Below are 16,400 nucleotides of genomic sequence, written 5' to 3'. Positions count from 1 at the left end.
AAGCGGATGCCAGTTTTCTACAAAGGTCCACTTCCAATAATGCATCCAGGTACGTCTTGTGATACAGTTATATTGCTAGTCCTTTTCCTCCGAGTCCAGTAAACTGAACTTCATTTCCCAATTCGAACTCCCAACTCTCAAATGAACATCCCTTTGTTCCTTTTACTGCCTCGTGGCCGCATGTCTCCCTTTGGTGATCGTCCCAGACAAATGAAGTCATTGAATATTTCACTTAACACTAAGAGTTCCTCCCCAGTGTGTTAGCCAAAGTGAGTAACTGTAAATTTGGGCAAGAAGTCTTTATTTTACACTGTGTTAATCTGGAACCCCTTCTCCATATTTGCTGAGTCCGTGTCCTGTCTCGCCCTCAAGTGCTTCCTTACAGTAACCAAGATCACAATGATCCCTTTCGGAAAACAGCCTTGTTACACATCTGTTTATGGCCAGCTTTTCCTTATTGTGAGATAGACTTGGCCCACGTGCAGACAAGTTGCAGTTACTGTTCCCAGGCCATTCAATGGCCTCTTGTAAATAAATTTATGTAAAGTAATTAGCTGAGTTTCCTGGCGACCTCTTTTCTCTAAAAATAATAATACCAAAACCCACCTTTTTTAAGGTAAGTTAAAATCCAATTACTTTGCATTTCGATATAATAGTTCCGGTTTATGTATTTGGTTTATACGAGGCCCTATACGTAACTATATATATATATATATATATATATATATATATATATATACAGGGGGTCCTCGAGTTACGACGTTGATCCGTTCTTACGATGCATCGTAACACGATTTTCAGCGTAAGTTCGGAACATTGAAAAATACCCACATGATTTAATGTAAAGATACTATCAATAACAACGAGAGAACAATTCCTTACCTTTATTAGTTTGATTGGCTTGCACACTGGAGAGGAAGCTGCGGTGCTGGAGAGACTGGGGAGGTTAGTGAAGAGCCTTAAATCGCATAAACCAAACCCCTACTAGCCACAAACTCTTCACTTTCACTTCCCTCCCCCTTTTCTTTTTCAACGCTTCAAACAATCTTTTCGCCTTCTCCTGAATCACCATAAGGCTGACTGGGATACGCCGTTGATTTTGGTCTTCCAACCAAAGCACCAATAACCTTTCCATTTCAAGTTATTAGACCACTACGCTGCTTAGTTATCACTGTCGCTTTCATAGGAGCAGATCCCTTTCACATGTTCAACGATGCGCTATCTTTGATAATGGTAGCAACGGTCGAACGGCTAAGGCCAAGCGAGCGGCCAATGTTTGTTGGCGTTTCTCCCTCTTCTCAGATCGCTTTATAATGTCCACTTTAATTTTCATGGTGATGGCCTTTCTTTTTCTTCGATGCACTACCATCAGAAGAGTCCGCCTTGCGCTTGGGAGCCATAACAAAGAGCAAAAAGTTACAAAAACGATACAACACGAGGGAGAGAGAGGCAGTGTAAACAACCAAAATGGCGTATGGGCGAGGAATGAGCGTAGCGAAGCGACGCCGTCCTCTCCCCCACAAAGCGTATTCTTCCGCCGTGCGCCTGGAACTAGTTCGCGTTTGTTTACGTTGCTTACGACGCTAAACCGCGTAAGACGGAACGACGCAAAATATTATTTTTTTATATTTTTATGGGGGCGCGTTCGTAACCACGAAACATCGTAAGTCGAGACCAGCGTAACCCGAGACTTACTGTATATATATATTATATATATATATATATATATATATATATATATATATATTATATATATATATATATATATATATATATATATATATATATATATATATATATATATATATATATATACATACATATATATCTATATATATATGCAGAAACCACAGCACAAGGTATTACATTGCCTTATATTATGACATTTGAATCTGCATGGCTTTTTTTACTGTGTGTAAGCCCTCGAACCAAACCTCCGTCTAAAGTTTACAGTTACAGTACAAAGAAATATAAAAAAATTATCCAGTACTGTAAAATGTCCTACACCTGTTTATAACTCAATGGCCACCCTTGAAGGTACCTGATAGTGCCAATGCAGTTCTGCAAGGAAAGGCTCTCACAGAAGCTGCTGAATGGTCTCCGGCCAGGAAACAGGTAATTTCACAAATGGTACCTTAGCAGATGGGGTACCAAAATAGGGTTGGCCATGGAAGAATCCCTTGGCATCTTAAGAAAACTCAACAGAAAAGGATACATCTTAGCTTGAAGCATACAAGGAGCCATCCTCATTCCTGGGAAGATGTAGAAATGGGCTATATGTTTCCCCAGATAGGATGTGCCTGGCTAACATCTTGATGGCAAGGCAAACTGCCGACTTGTTAATTTGTCACCAGCTAACCAGAAGAGACCAACCCCACTGCTCGATGTGTCACTGCAGAAGTGAGGTTGCTCATTAACATCATAAAGTGAACCATCTCTCAATCTCCCAAAACTTTCAAGGCAACATATGGAGATAGTCTCCTGTCCATTAACCTCAATCAACTAGGTCCTCCAGGTGGGCGACCTATCAATTAGATTTTATCAAAGGCTGGAGGTCTGTGTCAGTTTAAGCACCTTTTTTAAAGCAAGAGCTGTTGGAACTGCCATGAGCTTCCCTAAGGATGACTAATGATTCAATTCCATCATCTGATAAAGATCAGTAGGCTGCAGCGACTAAACTGACACCTCCCTGAACTTGATAATCCGGAAGTCCACAGGACTGACTTCTTGTCTAAGCTTGCCCAGATATTTCAACTATTGCTTTGACTGGAGATCCAACTTTTTCCTGTGTATCACAATCCCAAGATCATGGCAGTTCTTCAGAGAAGACAGAATCAACAAATTGCTTAAATCATGCATTAGATGAATTCCATGTAAATCGACCCCAGATGGCATGCGGGTGAACACCTGGATGTAAGATGATATAAAAACACTCAACTGCTGTTGTTTTTTGGGTGGAGTGTATTAAGTGAGAGACAAGAAGAAAGATACAATGGATACAAGCAAAGAAATTATACAATATAAAATATATGAGCATTGAAGCCAAGCATACACGAGAATGACATTGCAGTACATACATATACATTACAATACCATGCAATATCCATGAACTGAACATATTCACTATATACGAGTATTTCCCATGCCATTTACATAAAGCAGCTTGCACTGCGGTGACACATTACATATCTTGACTTACATACAAAACATACATGACAAGGTGCTGCCAGTCTGAAGTACGTACAGTCAAAACTCGAATTTCGTATGTCCTGGTTTTCGTACAATTCGGTTTTCGTCAACCTTTTCCTACAAAACTTTTACTCAGGTTCCATACATTTCCTCGGAATTCGTGAACCTTGAAATACTCCTTCCAGGGCCCACCTCGTGACTAGGGCCGTATTGAGTGGCCAAACAAATCATCCCATGTTCTTTTGTGACCCACTCAGCTTGTGTGTTTGTTGTTTTTTGTGCTTTTTTATTCGAGTGCAACTGCTAAATAAGGCATCAGGGCCACTTCTATTAATAAAATGCAAGAAATAATATAGGATTTAAGAAAGAACTCGTAGCAGTGTTGGAAGGCGATAATTTGTGAAAGGGCGTGGATGTTGCATGTCAATCCCAGTAAGAAGATGCCTACAACAAGTGCTGCTGTTAGTGAATTTAAGGCTGGCAGAGGCTGGTTTGAAAAATTCAACAAGCGAACGGGCATATACAATGTGCCTACTTCAGCGATTAAGGACTTGTTTCCAAAGTGGAGTTCTATATAAAATCTTGTGGAGACTTATCATCCCAACAAAAATGTAATCTGTCTCCAACATGTTGAATGACAATGCCTTGTTTCCTGCAAAAGGGGCCCAGCAACTCTCAAGAGGGGAAGTAACCCCAGATAGTGCCAATAAAAACTGAGATTGGTCCTTGATACCTGAAATCCTTCCGGAGGGGGATTCCCCTTCCAAACAATAACCTCTTCTCCTCCCTCTCTCCTCCTCTCTGTCTTCCATACACTAACAAGAGTCTTCCATAAAGGTAGGAGTGATGTTTATTTATCCAATAATCATTTGTATCTATTTCTCATTGTTTTCTAAATGTAAAACGGCGTATATTCTCTATAAAATATATTTTTTGTTAATATCTTCGGATGTCTGGAATGCATTAATTGGGTTTACAATATTCCTAATGAGAATTATTGTTATGGATTTCGTACATTTCGGATTTCGTAAGACGTTCTGGAACAGATTACATATGAAAACCAAAGTTCCACTGTACAGACTTAAACTAGTGACTGTCTTGTTACATATGAAGTGTACTTCCTGGAGTTATGATGGTTAGGTAGTCGGAAATTTGCATCATTCAGGGTCCCAAAAAGCCTAAATTGTTCCATTGAATGGAATTTACCACATAATGAAGGATTTCCATCCAGGGCCAACCTGCAGAACAATCCCATTTAGAAGCAAAAGGTCAATATTAGTTCTACATTAAGAAAAGCCAATTGCAGAAGCTTGGAGAGGGATGGTTTTTAACTTTCAGCACTTGTTTCTAATGACCCTCCCCTCTGCTAATAAGGCCAGAAATTTGGGCAATCCTTGAACTTATGCCTAATATGGGATTGTTAGAAGATACTGGTGGACAACAGTCCTTGAAGGGTAGTCTACTCCTATTCCGAAAAATTAAGACTCTAGACTCTAGGGGAAAGTGAGGGTCTACAAAAATGTTAATAGGTAAACACTATACCCCTAAAACATTGTAAATAAGCTTCAGTGACTTATCCAGCTATCAGAGATATTTGAATGTTACAGCCTTGGTGTGTATTCTCATTGGAACATTTGGCTCCCCTTTTTTTTGTTCAACTCAAAAGCAATAAATGGGTGTTTGAAGTCTTTACCTGTAAAACATTAGTTTCCTTCACTGATGTTTCAAAACCATGTAGCATTCACAAAGGTTCCGATGTAAATATCTTATAACGACCATCACAGTGACCATATCAATGACTCCCATTATTAAAGGCACCTGAAATGACCAAGTACAGAGCATTAATTCTTGTATTTATGTCTACTGATGAAGTTCTTCAAATATTACAAATATACCACAATAAATACAACTACTGAGTGGGTCAGTATCATCTGGTAACTCATTCCCTCATGTGAAAAAAGCAGAGAACAATGTAACTCAGCCTTAAGGGACACTAAAGGGTACACCATGGTGTACATAGTAACAAAGCTTCCCTTTATCAAAGTCTCTGCAAACCTCACTGGGGAGGGTAGTAGAGATGTATCAGATGCCAGGAAATCTGCAAAAGTTAACCAATCTTAAAACTATGGTTCCAACTTCTTTCCACATTCTACACATGTACTGCTCTCGTCCCTTCTCTTATTCTAAATTTCTTGCAATATGCCTCCTGGCACTAACAATTTCCTTCACAATACTGTATCATAATCCCCACATTGCTCCTCAGACATGCAACTATACACAGAAAGTGCCCTACCACATAAGACTGACTGTAAATAAGACATGAAGTATTCTGTTACACTTCCAAGCAATTTAAAGATAACCCTATCTTTATAACTCTACTGTTCAATACATATGCTAAACAGATTCATCAACATGAGTGTGTGATTAACAGTTCTACTAAAATTGTATGCACCTTAAGAAAACCACCCTTGATTTTGATTTAGGTCAAGTCTACTTTAGTCCCAGTATCAGGAATGGTAATGTCTTCAACCAAAACCTTAAAGACAAACATACTATAAAACCAAAAAATTAATGAAAACCAAGTTCAGGATTAAACATAAACCAAAGTAAACCAGCACTGACTTATTTTCTGTGCATCAACTAATACAGGGTACTGATTTCTGTATGTCTTAAAACTTCTCCACACAACCAGACTGTCAGGGAGACATAGTCCGTTGGCCAGACAAAATCTGTAAGCAAACAAAAAAGTCTGTTGTCAACACAGACATGTCTTGGCCAGCCAAAAGTCCTGAGTGGAGGTGAGCACAGTAGGACAATGGCAGCATGGATCATACCCAGAAGAAGAGAGTGACTGATACTCTGTGGCTTATTGACAGGCATTAAGTATGTGTGAAGAGAAGAACACAAGTTGTAGGTTACGGGGAATGGTGTAAAAGCTAGTTCTTGGAAAGGTAAGTTCTTAGAAGTCCATGCGACTGTTTTAAGAGAACTGCAGAGGGGACCAACAAAGTTAAACAAGAATAGACACAAGTCGTTCCATTCTCAATTTGACAACATTACCCCCTAGCATTCCATAGTAAGTAATATCACATTATGAAATTAACAGAAAGGAAAGTGGATGTAAAAAAATGAAAAAATAAATTTATATTAACACTATAATAATAATGCTTGAAGAGCAAGGAAATATACATCTTAATTTCATATAAAAATGACCATACATAATGAATCAACCACATATTACCTATATATACTAGTAATATCTAACATCTAAAACAGAAAATGGTAAGAATATATCCCATGGATATCAAGTTATATACATACAGTATTTGATTCCAATGATAAATATAATCTTTATTTCCATGATCTCTGCATATTCCAGTGTGTATATATTTTTACTCATATTTTGTTAATTACTCTGGCAATGTAAAAATAAATTTCATGATTTTAATATACAACACCTGTTTCTTATGATAAAACTACGTAATGCACTGGCTCTGCATCAACCTTTGTCATATTTGTATACCTGGCAGTTGTGTATGTTATCCACCCCAGACAAAGCCTGGTGTTTTTTCTTTGCTCAAAGCGCTCTACATATACTTTGGCTATGCATATGGTGAACACAAATGGTGAGTCTGGCAATGGACAAATTTCTTACTTTTGTCAAAGGACAAAGTTTGCTCGTGTGGGCAGGGCTTTACGTACATAGCACACTGTACTAAACTACTGTACAAATATTTCTTTACAGAATACTTTGGCCCCCTACTGCATTTCTTTCTGCCTTTTACCTTTTATGATGAAGGCCTTGAAGCTGGTCACTTCTTCACACCTCAGACTTTGTGATCTAACTACTGTATCTTGTGCTTTGCTTTTGGGCTTCATGACTCAAGCCTTGTGAAGCTCGAGTTGTTGAGTTTGGCACAGTCTGTCCATACATGATTTACTTCACTTTTTAGGCATATTATTTAATTAAAAAAAAATTTTTTTTGGTCTAGATTTTTTTTAGTCTAGATTTATCTGATACAGAGATGATGATGTGCCGCATGAAAACTGGAAACCTTGCACAGTTTTCTGTGTAAGGTTTCCAGTTTTCATATTCCATCTTATTTGTTACATAAAAGTGAAAACATGTAGTCTAGTACCTTTTACCATACCAATTTTGAGGAAGCGGACTGTCCAAAGTGCTGTATGTAAAACTGTTGTCAGTAATTACTCTAAACAGACAACCCAAATGTTATTAATTTTTGATCTGATAATGTGCGTCTCTCTTTATTACACTTGAAATACGCTTAGGAATAGCATTGAGAAAACTTGCTCTGAAATTAGGCTATACACTTATAATCACATCACTTTGATGCATTATTATAATTTCCTCCAATGATGCTTGAGGAAAAAGGGCCTCTGCACAATTCTGCCATTCATGTCTTTCTTGTACTTCATCTTGAATGAATCTTCACTTACAATTCTCATCCAAGTAGGTATGGGTGTTCCAACTCTCCTGGCACCCACAGGAGACCAAATAAGTAATTTTGTCGAAAAATTATTTTTTCCTATACAAACCTAGGTTGTCTAACAAAAGGATATCCGCGGGAACGCGCCGCCGCTACCGCATACAAAGAGTTCAAACTTGAATCGCTGTACCTGGGTCTGGGGTAACTGCGCGGGGTGAGCCCGGGCCAGCTTGGGTAGGTCATTGTGATACCATTCTTTGAGCCGTTAGAATACTTAGTCTAAACAGACACACTCTTCAAAAGGGGGGCGGGGGGCCATAACTCAAGAGGGGTGGATGAGGAGGGCGGCCATTAATCTGTTAGACAACCTAGGTTTGTATATAGGAAAAAATAATTTTTCGACAAAATTACTTTTGTTCCGACTAAGTACAAAACCGTCAGTTGCTAACAAAAGGAGACTCGAACTGAGGATGGGAAGGTGAGTGACCTGAATGTACCCTTTGAAGAGCCGCCAATAACTTCACACGACCTGATGTTAATCCAGACCCCCTACTCCTCATGACACTTTACACGGTAAGGATTCAATAGGGGAGAACCCAAGGCTGTTGTCCTAACCTATGGTACTAATACTCACTCAGAGAGCTGTTCTGAAGGATTCTTAGCCATCATTCTACTCTCCAGGTAAGTCAGTAGTGGCCAAGTCGTGTCATGGACAGTACAGTCATACGTAGGATATTACCAGGAAAACTCACTCATACCCCTTCCATTCGGCCAGACTTAGGCGGGAATTGCTGGGAGTGTGTGTGTGTGTATTTCCAAATTGAGGTACGCAGTGCGGGTGTGACCAACGCCATAGAGGATCTCTTGGGCTGCGACAATGGGGCCCAGAGAGAACACTTCTAGAGATTTGAACGTAACTTCTCGTAGGTAGAAGAGTGAAGGTGCGGTTTGACTCTTCCAGGTGCCTGCTCTCAATACCTGACCCACTGAGAGGTTCTTCCTGAAGAGCATAGAGGAGCCTATGCCCCTAACTTCGTGAGCCCTCACCTTTGGCATTGGTACTTCCTTGTTTTCGTAGGCCCTTCTTATAACCTGTCTGATCCAGAAGGAGATGGTATTCTTAGCCACCTCTTTCGGATGCTTGCCCGTGGCCACGAACAGCCGTTTGATAGCCGGTCTGAACTGTCCTCGTCCTCTTGAGGTAGGCTTTTTCTTCATGGCTCTGACCGGGCATAGAATCAGTTCCTCTTTGTCAAAGCCGGTAAAATCCCCCAAGGAAGGAATGGTAAAAGAGGAAAACATCTCCTCTGGCTTGTATGGGTCTTGAGTCTTGGCTACAAAGCCAGGGACAAAACGAGAACCCCATCTCCCTCCAACGCCTGGTGTGTGACACTTCGTAGGACAGCGCGTGTAGTTCGCTGACCCTCTCTTCGAAGATGCCAGGGCTAAGAGGAAAAGGGTCTTCAAGGTGAGGTTCTTCAAGGAAGCTGAATGTAAGGGCTCATAGGGTGAGGACCCTCTCAAGATTCCAGGACTAAGGCTACATCCCAGTGGGGGTTTAGTCCGTATCTCTCTCGGGGACAAGGTCTTCCTAAAGTTGCTTGAAGAGCAACAAAATTTCTGGAGATGCAGCGAGGTCCATGCCTTTCCAACGCGAATACTTGATTTAAAGCCGCTCTATAACCCTCCACTGCCTATATGGATAGTTCGTATCCTTCCTGAGGTGGTGGAAAAACTCGCTAGTTGAGGGATGGTGGCCTCGTCTGGGCAATGCCTTTATCTTGACACCAATCTTGAAACCGTCGCCACTTTCCCTGGTACAATCTGCCTGAGGAGGTTTCACAGGATTGGCCATGGCCTCAGCTAACTGCCTGGAAAAACCTCTATCGCGGAGGATTTTGATGACAGTCTGAACCCGTGTAAGCGGAGGGCCGACGGATTTGGGTGTAGGCATCCGTTTGTTGGGTTGGGCGAGGAGATCTATTCTGTCTGGTAGGCTTACCGGGTCCTCTAACTGAAGATCCAGCACTTCTGGGAACCAGGGGGCTTGCCGCCACCAAGGAGCTACTAAGGTTACTCGCAGGTTCTGCGAGTAGCGAATCTTCTGAAGGATCTTCTGGAGGAGGGGAAAAGGCGGAAAGGCGTAAGCGTCCAGGTTCTTCCAATCTTGCAGGAGGGCATCCTCCCCCGCTGCCTGCGGGTCTGGGAGTGGGGAGAAGAACACTGGCAGTTTCCTGTTTCCAAGCGGTGGCAAAGAGGTCTATCGACGGAGAGCCCCACCTCTTTATCAGGCCATCTGCTACTTCTTGATGGAGGGACCACTCTGTGTTGATTTATCTGTCCCCTCCTGCTCAGATGGTCCGCCCAAACATTTTTCTTGCCTGGAATATATCTTGCCTTGAGGGTTGATGTCCATTTCCTCTGCTAACTCCTTGGATTTGTACTGCCAGGCGACAGAGATCCAGTGAGACTGTGCCCCCCTGTTTGTTTAGATATGCCACCACCGTGGAGTTGTCTGACATTAGGTCCCACCGTTTTCCCCTTGGAGTTGAGACAGGAAGTGCTGAAGGGAGAGGAAGACTGCCTTCAATTCCAAGACATTGATGTGAGCTGCTTTCTCTTCTTCCGACCACAGGCCGCTCACTTCTTCCTCCGTCAGGTGCGCCCCCCACCCTTCTTTGATGCATCGTGAAGAGAAGAATCTCTGGGGTTCTCGGACTGAGAGAGATGCCCCCTTGGAGGTGGGAAGGCACCATCCACCACTCCAGGGACTTCCTTACTTCTGGGAGAGAAGAATTTTGCTGTTGGGGTCCCCTTCCTGAGGAGACCATTGTTTCTTGAACAGCCACTGAAGCGGCCTCATACGCCTTCTGCCTGTGAGGCACTAGTCTCTCTATTGAGGCCATGTGTCCTAAGATGGACTGGCAGAGTTTTGCCGTGGGAGGGCTGGGCCCCCCCCAAAGCTCTCCGCACTTTGGAGATACTAGGCCGGAGACCCTGTTCTCCGAGGGGAAGGCCTTCATGAGGGATGAATCTAGTGTCATTCCGAGGTACACCATCCTTTGGCTGGGAGTGAAATCCGACTTGTCGACATTCACCCCACCATCTCCCAGTTCCTGAACGAATGACAAAACTAGCTGAAGGTGCTCCGCACACTGCAGCCCCGTCTCGGCTAAGATGAGCCAATCGTCCAGGTAGCGGAGGAGACGGATGCCTCTTGCGTGTGCCCAAACTGACACTATCTTGAAGACCCTGGTGAACACCTGTGGGGCTGTGGCGAGGCCGAAGCACAGGCAGGTGAACTGCAGAGTCTTTCCCTTGCTGACAATCCTGAGGAATTTTCTGGAGGAGGTGAACAGGGACTTGGAAGTAGGCATCTTGAAGGTCTATTGAGGCCATGAAGTCTCCCTCCCTGACACAAGCTCGAACGGAGTCTGCCGTTTCCATCCGAAACTTTGTCAGAGAAAGAACTTGTTGAGGGGTGAAAGGTCTATGACCGGCCTCCTCCAACCCCCTGTTGCCTTTTCTACCAGGAAGAGTCTGGAGTAGAACCCTGGACCTGGATCCTGAACCTCTTCCAACGCCCCTTCTGAAGTAGCTTGGTATCCTTTCCTCCTCCAGGGCCCGTCCGCGGTCCGAGTCCGGTCGATAGGAAGGGACTTGGATGGGGGTAGGGGATAGAGTGGGTGTAGACTGGAAGGGAAGACGGTTAGCCTGACTTGATAACCTGCAAGGCGTCCAATCTTCCCTCCCTGCTTGCTGGCCACCCACTTTGCCAATTGGCAGCCAAGCAACCCCCTACCTTCCGCTGACGGGCAGGATCTGCCTAGATTTCTTGCGGGGAGGTCCCTCTCTTCTGTTGCCCTTCTGCTTCCGCTCCTTTGATGGAAAGGGACGAGTCTTCTCCCTATGGAACTTGTCCTTCGACACAGAGTAAGGTTTCTTCTCCTCTCGCCTACGCACGGAAAAGCCGGTCTCTGCGCTTCTCTTACCTGTTGGCTAATCTGTGGTGCTGGCCGTGGTCTATGGCCCGGGGTTGCGGAATTGGAGAGAGCCCTAGATTGGAGAGATCGCTCCTTCTTCTCCGCTGCCTTGCGAACTTCTTCCGCAGGAATAAGTTCTTTCTGGAACAGCGGGTTTTTCCGTAAGTCCGGGAGGGGGTCTCTCACCCTGGCGATTTGGCCTCCTTGAAGGCTTCTCTCTCCTTTTTCACCTCCATATTAGCCCACAGGACCGCTAAGTTGTCTGCTTGTGCGAGAGTGTCTTGATCCCAACCACTGCAATGAACGAAGACCAAGGGGTTTCTGCTGCTGCTGAGGCTGGAGCTCGGGTAAGAACTGCGGAAGTGCTGCCAGTAGACGTTCCATCCACGAATTCGTAGCGAGGGCCAGAGCTAGAGCGCAAATGAGTCCTTCGTGTTTTGCTGAGGGAGAGAGCAAGAGGTGCTTTTTCTGAAGGGCGTCCAGACTGACATCTAAGAGATCTGCAAGTCCCTGGAATATGCAGACTCCCTTAGTTTGTCACCTGTTGGCCTATAATACCTGCTGGCCCCCTGAGCAGGGATAGGAAAGCCACCTCTGTTTCTCAGATACCCTAGTTGGTGAAGTCGTGGCTTCTCGGGACACTCTAGCCATGGCTAGCCTAACCTGGTTGCTCCAGGGGGTGGAGGCTGACCGAGGGGGGCTGTGAATTCTTCAGGTTGAGCACCTTATGCACCTCTGACTGAAACTCCTGGTTCAGTTCCTCAGTTTCTGTTAGGGCCATTGGCGCTTCTAATCAACGACAGAATCTGGTTGAATGATAAGGGCTCGGGCTCCGCAGGTGAGCTAGTCTGACTGCCGTCCGAATCGGGGTCAGAATTGGGCTCCCCCTCGGAGCATGAATCGGGCTCGGAATCAGAGTCAGAACTGTCACCCAAATCTGGAAACAGTTCCTCTGACTTCTTTTCCAAAAGGAACTTCTTCCTGGCTTCTTCCATCCTACGGGCAGACTCCTCTAGACTGGTGTCTTCTTCTCCACTTGCTGGGAAACCTCCTTTTTGGAGCTTAAGTAGTCCTCCACCGCCTGTTTGACCAGGTTCGCAATGTCCAGTGCGGGAGTGAGGACCTGGGCCCCCGACTGTACCTAGCTAACTGATGGAGGTGGTGCGGAGGTACTAGGCCTCATGCCTAGGCTTAGCTTTTTCGGGCATCACGCTGGCACTGGTCTCTCAAGCCGAGCGACCTAGGCCTTGCGGCATCGAAAGGTCGCCATTGATGCTCCTCCTCCGAGCGTTGTGGCTGGCTGGCTTCTTGCGTCGTTGTTGCGAACTTCTGGAGGGGAGGGGGTCCTCCGGCTCCTGCGAGTTGGGTCCCGTTCCGGGCTCCTTAGCACTGTCCTCAGGATGGGAGGGTGAGGCATCAGGTCCGTCACCGGATCCCTCCTGGGGCTGGACTGATTGTGCCCGAGAGGAACAGGGGTTACTTGGCACCCGCTGTGTCTCGGTACTGCTATGGTCTACCTAGATAGTTCGGCCTTTAGGCTAGGCGGGAACAAGCTCTCGGTTGCAGACCCCTTCTTGTTACGCTTCGAGGCAGAACAATGGATCCAGCCCCTAGGGTAGCTTCTTTCCTCTTACCTGCTTTCCTAGCCCCCGACGACGAATTGGTTTCTTTAGCCTAAGTTTCTTGGGAAGGACACTAGGCTCACTAACTAGGTCCCCGTTAATAAGGAGGAAGGATTACTAGGCCTAGTGTTCTCCAATTGGGCACTATCCCCCTCACACACGTCCTTAGGCCCCACAGTAGTCGGCCTAGGCCTAGGCCTAATCGGCATCAACATTAGCGTCACTGAAAACACTCTCATGCGCCTCATAATAGAGCCTCCACTGATCATTAATTCCACTGCGACACAGGTTGAACACGATGGCATCAGGGGAACATTCAAAACCCCTTACAAGCAATACACCACAGATGCTGGGGATCCGAGGGTTGGCGAAGGCAAAAGATGGTAACCCTCAAAAAACGCATGCCATCGGAAACACACCCAAATCCTCCCGAAAACCCACCATAGATCCGCCTTCCATACTTACAGGGAAGTTAGGATGCTAGGTAATACTAAAACGGATAAATAAAAGGATAGGAAAAGGGCACTGGGGAAGCACTCAAGCACAGGATGTCAAAGATATATCACGATAAAGAAAGACTACAGTCGGCGGTCATGCGTTGTTTTATCTCAAGTCGGGTCAAGGCGGAAGGAGTAGGTGTTGACACGACGGCTACCGCGAAAAGAATGGTATCACAATGACCTACCCAAGCTGGCCCGGGCTCACCCCGCGCAGTTACCCCAGACCCAGGTACAGCGATTCAAGTTTGAACTCTTTGTATGCGGTAGCGGCGGCGCGTTCCCGCGGATATCCTTTTGTTAGACAACCGACGTTTGTACTTAGTCGGAACAAGAGCGACTTTTGCATCCTATTCTCCCAGAGTTATGAGAAGGACATTTCCAAGACATTCCTACCCCCTTCAGTCATTGTCTTATCCCTTAAGCTTAAGGAATCATACCTAACTCTGGCCTGCCATCTGACTGTTGATATTCTTTGCAAAGTCTGACTGAAATCCCTTCAACTAATAGTGACAACACTCACATACATGTGATGATCTTTCATGTGCATCTGTTCATCAATCTACCTTTGGATCAAGTTTGACTTAAATCTCTTTGACAGTGTAGCTGATGTGTTTACAAGGTTAAGAGTTATATAAATAAAGAACAAAATTACTGTATTTCCCTTCTTGTGTGTTTTGTATGATGGTTTAACTTTGTGCCAAGAATGGCTGAAATCCACTGAAAGGTTTGGGATTCCTTCGAAAATGGAGGAAGAGTTGTGATGAAAAGGTGAGCAAGACAAACACTGATGCGAAGGAGAGACATTCATATTAATTGACTGAAAAACTAAAGCTGATTAGGAATTAAGAGGCAAACTAGGAGCTAGGGTAAGCAACTTACGCTATTCCTTAAATTCTGAACCCTGGCTTGGTGTCAATAAACTTAAGTTGTTAGCTACTGGTTCTGTCTGTTGATTCACTATTCTGATGGCAACAGGATTCACGTGATGGGAATCAGGATATGTGCATTCTTAGAGGAAAAGCTAGGGATCTTATGTAGACAATGTAGTACATACAGACTTTTAACTAGGCTATAGCCAGGTCAGCTAGATGTCATCAGACAAGAATAGTGACTTGGATATCACACTAGGCTGAGAACTTACCACCTGCTTCATTCCTTAGCAGGTGAGACAAGTACTACTAGTTCATTGGTTTGGAGGTTTTCCTTATTTGGCTGGAGCTTCTAGATTCACTTCTATAGGTGAACCAATTACATTCTTCCTTGGTAACACTAAATCTTATCCCTCTTAATCCATTAACTTGCTCACCATTCAGCTTACACTCCAAAAATTAAAGATAATATAATACTAAACCTAAAGAGTTGAAACAAAGCATGGTTTGGAATATACTAGCTTTAGTTTGCAGGGAGAATTCCTGAAACTTAACACACTCTACAGCGAAGTTGTATTGTCCAAACTATGAATGCTAGTGTTCACAGTTTTATCAAGGACAAATCTCAAATAGTTATCAACGTAATGGCACCACTTCCCTTTAAAATCGATTACTCTTGTAGGGTCAGTATTTATATTAAAAAATTAAAATGGAGACTAGGTACCTATCAGTTTCTTATGAAGAAAAAAAGAAGGAAGACTGTCAGAGTTGTATCCTCGATACTTTACAGTAAAGTTCCGTCTGAACTGGGTTAGGTATACCTTCAAACCATGTCCTAAAATTGGCTAGAATCCACATCTTTTTTCTAACTAGAAGGCTGGAGTGTTTTTTCTAATGAAACAGGGCCACATGGAGTTTATTAAGCTTGACTTTCCAGTGATTTGCCCCATCAAGAAGTGGCAAAAGGTACAAGTGATTTTTATCATGACTTAAGTAACAAAGCTGCCATAAACTAATAGAAGGACATGGGTCTTCATTTTTATGGGTAGAAGAAACAATAATGAAATACAATTAGAGCGAGTGGTAATGGCAGTACTTCACCTCTGCATTGTCTCCAAAGGAACTTGAAAGAGATTCATCACAATATCAAAGCCAAAAGTGATTAGTAATGGAGAGACTGATGAAGATGGCTGGTTACGCACCTTCTAAGACTACATATCTTAAATCCTCCTTAAAGTCCAAGTCCCAGATGGTATAAGGACTCAAGAAATTCTCAGACCTGTCAGAAATGGAAAACTGATAAAAAAAAAGTTTGTCACATGCCTGGACACATGCTGGGCAAGAACAAGAAAAAGAGATTCCTTACCCTCAGTGTCAGACGAGATCCAAAATGGTGAGGAACTCGTCAATATGCCTCGCTAAGATAAGGCTAGCTGAAGTATTTTGAGAGATACCAATCAATGGCCTCCATAAAGGGCACATAACTTACAGGGGTTTAGCTGTGGAGGGTAGGTCACGTCCCATTCAGGAGAACAAAGCTCCCAAAAGTAGCAAGACTGTTTAAAGCCCCCTTTTTTTTCTGAATGATTTGCATATGTATGTTGCAACACTCCGTATGCATTTCAAGACTAAGAAATGACCTATCAAAAATAGTACATAGCTAAATAGATTTTGACAACTCTGACATATTTCTCGTTGTATTGTTAGCTTACTAATTAAACCGCCCCCCCAAAAAAAAAACCTATTACTGGGGGACCACCAGGGAGAAACCATGGCCTTTGGGTCAGGG

Source organism: Macrobrachium nipponense, chromosome 21, assembly GCF_015104395.2.
Source record: "Macrobrachium nipponense isolate FS-2020 chromosome 21, ASM1510439v2, whole genome shotgun sequence".
Classification (NCBI taxonomy): Eukaryota; Metazoa; Arthropoda; class Malacostraca; order Decapoda; family Palaemonidae; genus Macrobrachium; species Macrobrachium nipponense.
Note: the sequence above shows the minus strand (reverse complement) of the source record.